Source organism: Dipodomys spectabilis, unplaced genomic scaffold, assembly GCF_019054845.1.
Source record: "Dipodomys spectabilis isolate Male_0828 unplaced genomic scaffold, ASM1905484v1 ptg000057l, whole genome shotgun sequence".
NCBI classification, from domain to species: domain Eukaryota; kingdom Metazoa; phylum Chordata; class Mammalia; order Rodentia; family Heteromyidae; genus Dipodomys; species Dipodomys spectabilis.
The window spans coordinates 3,337,511-3,347,151 of record NW_024870734.1 but is presented as its reverse complement, the minus strand read 5'-3'; the positions used below and the strand labels follow the sequence as shown (position 1 = coordinate 3,347,151).

The following is a 9,641-nucleotide window of genomic DNA, read 5'->3' as shown; positions in this document are numbered from 1 at the left end:
CCTTAACATTTGCTGCAATGATCATTATGACAGGTGCCTTGTGTAGAATAATTGAATTCCTCTTCCTACACATCTCATGAACAACAAATATCTGGAATTATTTTGTTTTTGGCATGTCAATCTTGACTTTATTCTTAAATGTGTGCTTATGTAAGAAATACATGGTTCTAAAATTTCACAATTCTTTTTAACTTATTTGTGTTGAATTGTCTAGTTTAGGAAAATCAATTACACTTTACATATAAAAAAATGTTCTGTGCTCAATTTGGCTGCACATACACTAAAATTGGAACATATAGAGAAGATTAGCATGGTCCCTGCACAAGGATGACACGCAACTTAGTGAATCGTTCCATATTTTTAAAACAACAGATGCTGGAAGGGATGTGGCAAGAAGGGAAGCCTATTGCATTCTTGGTGTGAGTGTACACTTGTTCATCCACTTTGGAAAGTAGTTTGGAGGTTCCTCAAAAGACTCCACGTAGAGCTCCCCTATTACACAGCAATCCCACTTTTGGGCATTCATCCAAATGATCACAAACAAGTCCATACTAAAACAACCACCACAGCAGTGTTTACTGTAGCATTATTTGCCATAGCTAAGATATGGAACCAACCCCGATGCCCCTCAGTAGAAGAATGGATCAAGAAAACGTTCTGTGTGTGTGTGTGTGTGTGTGTGTGTATGTGTGTGTGTGTGTGTGTGTGAATGTACACTTACACAACCACTTTAGAAAGCACTCTGGTGAGTCCTCAGAAAGCTAAATATTGACGCTCCTTATGGCCCACTCATACCACTTCTAGGCATCTATCCTCAACAACAGGTACCAATATTCAAGGACACATGCACCTCCATGTTTATCGCAGCACTGTTCACAGTAGCCAGGATATGAAAACAACCCATATGTCCCACCAGAGATGAATGGATCCAAAAACTGTGGTAACTATACACAACGGAATATTTTCCAGTCATTAGAAAGGACAAAATAATGACATTAGCAGGGAAATCAATCAAGCTACAAGAAATCATGTTGAGTGAGGTAAGCCAAAAGCAAAGAGACAAACAGCACATGGCCTCTGTGATAAGTGGATTTTAAATCCAAAATGTAAGGTGATATGACAAAATTAACAACACTTGAGAAACCAAGGACTTCCACTCATCTGATTGAATCACTACTAAATAACCCCATTCTGCTGATCAAATGTGCACACTGAAGTGAAACCAGGAAGACGACAGAGAACTAGAGGGAATCAGGGAAAAACATACAACAGCTGGATCCATCAGCTGCAATGGACATTGACCAAGATGAAATAAGCAACTCAATGTCACTGAAGGGAAGGAGGGAACAAGTGGGAAAGAGGGAACAGCTGATGCTCTGCAAAACAAAGAAATGTACATATTTCAAAACAAAAGAAGTATACATATGGAAGAAATAACTCTATTGCAAAGCTCAGAGAACTCATAAATGTTGTAGACCATGATAGACAATTTGCTCCATCAAAGTTAGAATGTGTTTGTGACTTTAACTAAGCATCACTATCCCACAATATTGTGAAATTTGGGAATTTATGTAACCACTTAATCACAATAAAAACATTTGAAAAAATGATGAAGGTGGAAAACTAAGTTGCTCTAAAAAACAAAAAAGGAAAATGTTCTGTGTGTATATGTGTGTACACACACACACACACACACACACACACACATATTACATATATATACATATATATGTATATATATTAATTCTATGCCTCCGTCAGAAAGAATGACATTGCCCAATTTGTTAGGAAATGGAAAGACTTGGAAAAAAATTATATTAACTGATGTAAGCCAAGTCCAAAGAAACATAGGTCCCATGGTATCCCTTATATGCAATAACTAGTATATGTCTGGGATAAGCAGAAAAGTTGAAAAAGCTATGTGTATATGATAGATAAGTTGATGTTAAGCTAAATGACCCCCAAGATAGAGGCACAAGTGGTTTTTCTTTTTTGCTGTTGTTTCTCACATATTTATAATGTACGATGTGATTTTTTTATATGTTTCCTCCCCAAGAGTATAACCCCTGTTTTCAATTTATTTGATGTTGGTGCATCTGCATCTTGTATATACACTTCTTTAATTTGGGGAGGGAAATGGAAAAAACAACATGCTTAAATAGGAATACAGTTTGACCCATTGTATAACAATAGATGCACAAGACATTATTTTGAAAAACGAACTTTATAATTTAGGCTGGGGACATTGGGTGGGCCTTGTGAGTGTGAGGAGTGTAGGTGGAGGTGGAAGGGAAGCAATGGTGGGGGGAAAACAAGGGAGGAGGTAACAATGTTTGATAGGAAATGTACTTATTACTTTGATCATGTAACTATAACCCCTCTGTACAGTATTTTTACAACAAAAATGTACAAAAATGTTTTGAGATGGAAGTTTATGTTGCCTATTTTACCCATATAATATCGTTAACAAAGAAATTAATGCAAAATACTGATATGAAGATATTTTGAAAAAGTGAGTGTGTGTGCATTCCTGCATGTTGGCATGCTCAGAGTTTGAAATCAGGGCTTCAAGGTCTCGCTACATCTTTCTCTCTAGATTGGTGAGCTACTATATGAGCTACATCTCCATTCCTGGCCCTTTGCTGGTTCATTAAAATTTTTGAAAAATAATCTCATGAATTTATTTTGCCCTGATTTGCTTCCAAATGTTATCCACAGATCTCAGTCTCCTGAGTAGGTATCCCAAGAAGTTAGGATTACAGGTGTAACAAACCAGCACAAGGCTTTCAGAATAATTTTAAAAGTAGAAGAAAATTTACTTCACAGGGGCCTGTTTTATCATCTCCTAGTTTTAAAGCATTTTGGATTGATTATATGTGATTTTTTTCATTCTTGAATTCTTAAAATACAATAAGTGATGATATTTAAAATATTTAGTACTTTTTAAAAACGATACTGGAACTATGGGACAGAAGAAATTTGCATGACTTTGGACCATAATTTATAAGCTCAGCTCTGTGCATGATAACCCAATGTCACCAACACAGTCTGTGTTGAAGACAAAATGTAACAGAAAACAATCACCATGGGCAATAATTGCTATGCTATTATTCCTTGGACAATATGAATATTGAATTGAGAGTATCAGAGAATGGAGAGAATTTATCTACCTTTTTGTATTGCTGAAAGACTTCTGGAAAATTTGACTCATCTCCTTCCACACTGTGTGTCCTGGGCCATGCACTTACTTCCTTTAATTACAATTTTTTCCAACACTGAAATGGTAATAACATTAGCATTATAACGAATTTTATCTTAAGAATTAAGGGTTCTTAGAATGTTGAACTCTTTCTCATTCTTGTAGAGGCATTATCAGATGAGAAGAACTGTAATTTTTTGTTTGCTTACTTCCATTTGTTCTTCAGATTGAAATCTGAACTACTTAAGACTGAAAGCAACCAAAATTAGACATGCAGGCTTTGGAAAGAGCCATCAATGTAAAATAAATAAAATACATATAGCTATGTAACAGGTCTAACTAAATTGTTGTATAGTCTCAATTATAAACAGAAAATGATTTAAGCAATATCATGTTATTGAAAATTGAAAAACGTTAGGAGTTGCTTAATTTTTTCTTTTTTACTACCTTGAATTAATTATTTTTGTATACAGAGATTAAAGATGAGATTAACAAGAAACTTGATTTAAAATGGACAAAAGTTTGAATAGACATGTTTTCCATAAACCCCTCTATATTACCAGTGGGTTTACCAGTTGTGTTTAATACAACTTCTGTGCTGGCTTAATGCTTTGTGAGCAGAAGTCATTAGAGAAATGTAATTCAAAATTACTATGATACTACTTTATAACTATTATAACTCTTATCAAAAAAAAAATCAAAGGAACCAGGTGTGGTGGTAAAGGTTTGTAATTCCAAGCATTTAGGAGGTCGGATTTCAGTCTTAAGACAGTCTGGGGTACTGAAGATAGTAAAAACTTGGCCTTTATTACCTTTTAAGTAAAAGGTAATAATGTTGGTGAGAGTGTGAGGAAAAGGAAATTTTCTACACTATTGGTCAAAATACAGGTTAGTATTCTCCTTGTAGAAAGTAGTATGCAGTTTTCTAAAGAAATCATAGTTGAAATATCATCTGAACCACCAATCATGTGATTATTTCTCTCTGGGTAACTCGAAAATATATCTGTAGTTCATTGTTATTCACATTATTCACAACAACAGCCAAGATATAAATCAAAGTTCAGTGTTGAAATATACTAATAAACAACTGTGGTACATGCACAAATATCTTTTTGTTTCATCCTTAAAATAACAAGAGACTTCTCCCATTAGCCACAACTTACAATGACCTGAAAGATGTATTCGAAATGAAGAAAAATGTTATGTTCTGATCTTTGTAAACACACACACACACACACACACACACACACACACACACACACACACACCATCCTCAAATAGTAAGACAGAATTTTTTTTTTAAAAAAAGTAAAGCAAAGTGGAACTTCTGGGGCATTTAGTTCACACTGCATAAGATACTAGATATACATTATGACCAGGTATAGAGTTGTAATGTACAACATGAGGATACAGGGGACAACATTGGCCTTACATACGAATATATCTAAGTAAGTAGGAGTTGTTCTTCCTAGTAGTGGTTACTCTTTTAGTTGTTCTTCCTTCTATAATGGATAAGATGAATGTAATTCTTTAAGTATACCTGCCGATTTTCAGAAATAATAACAAACAATATAGCAATAATGTTGCACTCTCAACATAGAACAAAATGTCAAATTAAAATACATGAGATTATCCTTGATGTAAACTAATTATTACAAATAAGGGAAACCATGGGACCTATGTTTCTTTAAGTCTGGGGTACTTCACTTAATATGATTTTTCCAAGATCTTCCATTTCCTTATAAATGTGGTGGTCACATTCTTTATAATGGAAGAATATTTTTCCATGTGTGTATACCTGTGTTTGTGTGTGTGTGTGTGTGAGTGTGTGTGTGTGTGTGTGTGTGTGTGTGTCGTTTTTGGTAAATATTACTGTGGTACACAGTAGTAGCTTTACTGTGGCCTTGTTTGTGATCACCTGGTTATATGCCCAGAAGTGGGATAACTGGGTAATAGGGGAGCATTATTGTGTACATCAAGGATAATCTTAGTAGATGAGCAGAATAGCTCAATAGCTAAGTACATATGATCGTATAAGGTGATTCCAAGTGAAATGAACTCCAAGACATGTTCTTTGTTGTTGTTTTTTTTTGTCGGTCGTGGGGCTTGAACTCTGGGTCTGGGCGCTGTCCCTCAGCTATTCAGCTCAAGGCGAGCACTCTACCACTTGAGCTACAGCGCCACTTCTGGTTTTCTGGTGGTTTATTGGAGATAGGAGTGTCACGGTCTTTCCTGCCCGGGCTGGCTTTGAACCACGATCCTCAGATCTCACCCTCCTGAGTAGCTAGGATTACATGCGTGAGCCACCAGCGCCCGGCTTGTTGTTGTTGTTTTTCTTAATGTACTATGTGATTTCTTTTTATCCTTTTGTGTTTTCCCCACCTATGGTTTATCCCCTGTAGTCACTGTATTTGATTTTGATACCCTGGGTATTTTAAATATGTTGATCTGAACTAGGGAAGGGAAAGGAAAATAAAACAAAATGGTGAGACAAAGGACAAAGGGGGAACCTATGCAACAGTAGTACTCACAAGACAATATGTTGTAAATAATCTTGGGGGGGCGTTAGGAATGAAGAGGGAGAAAAATAGGGGAAAATGTAACAAGTTAGAAAAAAATAAATTAATTACCTTACTTATGTAACTATATCCCATCTGTACATTACCTTGACAATAAAATTTAAATAAAAAAAAATATAAGAGAGCAGCAATACAGGAGATGGGAGTGGGGGAAATACTGTAGTATCATAGAGTAGAACAGCTGTGGAAAGCAGTAATTTTACATTAACATAGCAAGTAATAAACTAACATACAGATTTTCAGCCTCATGTCAGTCATTAAAAAGGAAAAACAAAATACACAATCAGCAAACCAATAGAGATAAAATAGAAAACTAAACAATTAAGATGAAGAGATGACTTGGACCAAGAATAACAAATGACACAATTAGGAAACAAATAAGAAGCTGCTGGGTTGGGAAGGTGGCTCAGTGGTAGAGTGCTTGCCTTGCATACCTGAGGCCTGGGTTTGATTCTCAGCACCACATAATCAAAAAGAAAAAAACCAGAAGTGGTGCTCTATTTCAAGTGGTAGAGCACTAGCCTTGAGCTGAAGTGCTGAGGCATGGCGCCAAGGCCCAGAGTTCAGGACCCACAATCGGACCCAAAAAATAAAATAAAAAAAATAACAAGCTGCTAAGTTTTAAAATGAGCACCCTTAATTCTATTGACTTGTTTACATCACAATTTTATAGAAGTATAATTCAAATCACAGTTTAATAGCATATCATTTTAATAATAGTTTACTTATTATTAATTTCTTAATATTGAATGTTTAATATATAATTTTAATTTCAGCAGCTATAGAAAAGAAAGTGAAAATAATTTTAATAATATATTTATGAATTGTAAAATTGAGAAGCATAAGAATTTAAACAAATAACATATCATTATTGCTTCATTTCTGTGATTTAATGTAATACTTCAAAGTGTATTCTACACTTAGCACTCATCTTAACATCAAAGAATAAATTGTTGCACATGATACTTGGTATTAGTTGGAAGGGTTCAGCACTGTGGTAAAATTCACACCTCATAGTACACGAGGGTATGACCCCTCTCATATAGCTTAAATTGTGGAAAATTGATTTCTACATGCATGTTAAATTCTTGCCTAGGTGACATCTATAAAATTATATACACGAGGACTATTTCAGATGATTCTTAAAAGTCATATTCATTAATTGAATTTTTATTACTACATACCAAATATTTACAGAGAGACTGAATTTTTGAGTAGATGATGTTGTATGTGTGCCAAAGTATACGTATTAAGGCTTATTTTATATTCCTGACATTGTTTCTAGAGTTGGATTTATTTGTCCATTACGGGTTAAGTGTACTATATTGGATATATGAAAGTAAAGTGAATGTTTAGTCCATTAATACGTTGTCTAATCCCAATATAAATTATCCATCTGTTTGAAGTAATGAAAATAACAACAGATAAAAGCAAGATAAATGAGTCTGTAGTAGACAAGTATTTACACCATTATTTTGAAAGTTGGTCCTCTTTTACACAACAGAATGTTCTTGAGAATATGTGTCCCAGGCTGGCCACAACTGAAGAATATTATGGTTTGATCGATCATAAAAGAAGGAAGGAAGGTTCTCCTTCCTTCCAAATGTCTGATTCCAGGAATGTGATCTACTTTATGGTGCCTACTTGGAAATGAACTTTTTTCAGAGTCAACCTTGAACAGCCATCTTGATAGACGACTTCTGTAAGTGGTTAGAAAGCATTATTGATGAATTTGCAAGGATGCCTGATTGCCTCATTTTGAGACAATTAACAGGAATTTAATCAGTTGTTCTTTGTATCTTTAGGAGAAAAACCCATTGACTCTAGGCCAGCGGATCACAGGGGTCCAGAGAAACTTCTAACTTGAATAGTAATCCTAGATATCTGAAACAAAACACACACACACACACACACACACACACACACACACACACACACACACACACACACACACACAGACTCCAGTAAGCACAGCCAGGCAGGGTTGCTATCACAGCCTACATGAAGTCAGGCAAAAAACAGAAGCTGAGAGTCATTTAGTTGATAACTAATATATTTTTTATGAGGCAGACTCACATGAGACTCCAGAGAGAGGATCAGAAAGACTGATCAGAGACTAAAATTGGTCACTGAAAGATTGGAAAGTAGAATTCCTTGTAGAACAAGTAAATCATAGAAAGCTTGTGCATGTAAGAACAAGATAGAATACCAAATTCCAGAAATGCACATTTTCTTAAAAGTCAGCTTAATGAATTATCAGCGCAAATCTTTAAATTCTAAAGTATTTGACCACATGTGGGAGAAGGTTGAAAAGAAAGAAAATTTCATCACTTTATTAGGAAGTCTAATATCACATTAGGAAGTAATCAAGCACAGATTTGTAATAAAAAGAGAAAACAATTATTCCAAATGCGGGTTTCATTTCCTTTGATGTAAAAGTTCTTAAATTAGCTGCTAGCAATTACCACACAATTGATCCAGTCCCCCAGCTGAGTTGATATTGACTGCAGTATTACCACATGAAGGAAAAGAGAAAATTTACAAATGTCTGATGAAATGAGGTAAATGTGAAGTGTTCTAATAGTAGTATCTGAGGTTTAGACACAGGTGAAGAGGTGGATTTTCTTTTCTAAAAATCCCCCATTTTTACCTTGTGCCAGTGGCTCACAGCTGTATCCTAGCTACTCAGGAAACTGAGATCTAAGGACTATGGTTCAAAGCCAGCCTGAGCAAGAAAGACCCTGAGACTATTATTTCCATTTAGCCATCAGAAAACCAGAAGTGGCACTGTCCCTCAAGTATTAGAGCACTCATCTTGAGTTGAAGAGTTCAGGGACAGTGCCCAAGTCCAGACTACAAGCCCCTCGAACAGCAACAACAACAAAATCTCCCTTTCATGGATTACCTACATCTCTTCCTAACATTCATCAAAGGAGCCATTTTATCACCCACTACATTTAAGTCCTAATCTAGCTACTGCAAATAGATTGATTTGGTATCTTATATAAAACGGTTCATGTTTGCAGAAACAAATACCAGCAGTGGTAACTTTTTTCCAGTCCTTGAACTCTGGGCCTGAGCCCTGAACATGGTTATGCTGGTAGCTTTTATGTGAGCTTGTTTGTTATTTATTGGATTACTGCCCATGAGGGGAATTACTGGGTCTTAAGGGAGATCTATATTTACTCTTTCAGAAAACTCCGTACTGCATTCCACAGTGGTTGAACATGTTTAATTTCCCACCAACAGTGTAATAGAGTTCCCAATTGGCTACATCCATGCCAGCGTTTGCTATTGTTAGTTTTCTTAGTAATGGCCATTCTAGTGGACGAGGTAGAATCTGTCTTGTTTACTTATAGATTTGTATGTATCTTCTAGCTACAATACTTGTTTACTTATAGATTTGTATGTATCTTCTAGCTACAATAAAGGAATGAATCCATGAAACCTATATTGCTCTGAGTCGGCATTCCTTTCTCTTTTCTCTTAATATAATTTCCCAAACCTTTCATTTTCCTTAGACTGGTGAAAAGTCATCTTTCTGATGGGTGAATATAATTCCATTGTGTGTGTGTGTGTGTGTGTGTGTGTGTGTGTGAGTGTTTGTGTGTGTAAGATGACTATAGTGCCATGAATTAATTTCTAAGCATTCTGTTTCATCTGTAATTTTGTAAGTTGATGATAAAACTTTCAAAAATATCCAAACACATAAGATTGGAACTCAGATATGTTATTGGGAAAACAGATAATTGCTCTAGCTGGGAAATTGTGTGTGTGTGTGTGTGTGTGTGTGTGTGTGTGTGTGTGTGTGTGTGTGTGTATGCACCCACCACAGGTGTTCAAATCAGGCCTGGGCCCTGTCG

At 35.6% G+C, this 9,641-nt stretch overlaps 1 non-coding gene across 1 annotated transcript; it reads left to right on the top strand.

Annotated features, from left to right (window-relative positions):
- Positions 1-256: 256 nt before the first annotated feature.
- Positions 257-362, top strand: LOC122108347. The gene has a single exon (XR_006147546.1). It is a non-coding gene; the product is annotated as a U6 spliceosomal RNA (small nuclear RNA).
- The last annotated feature ends 9,279 nt before the right edge of the window (positions 363-9,641 follow it).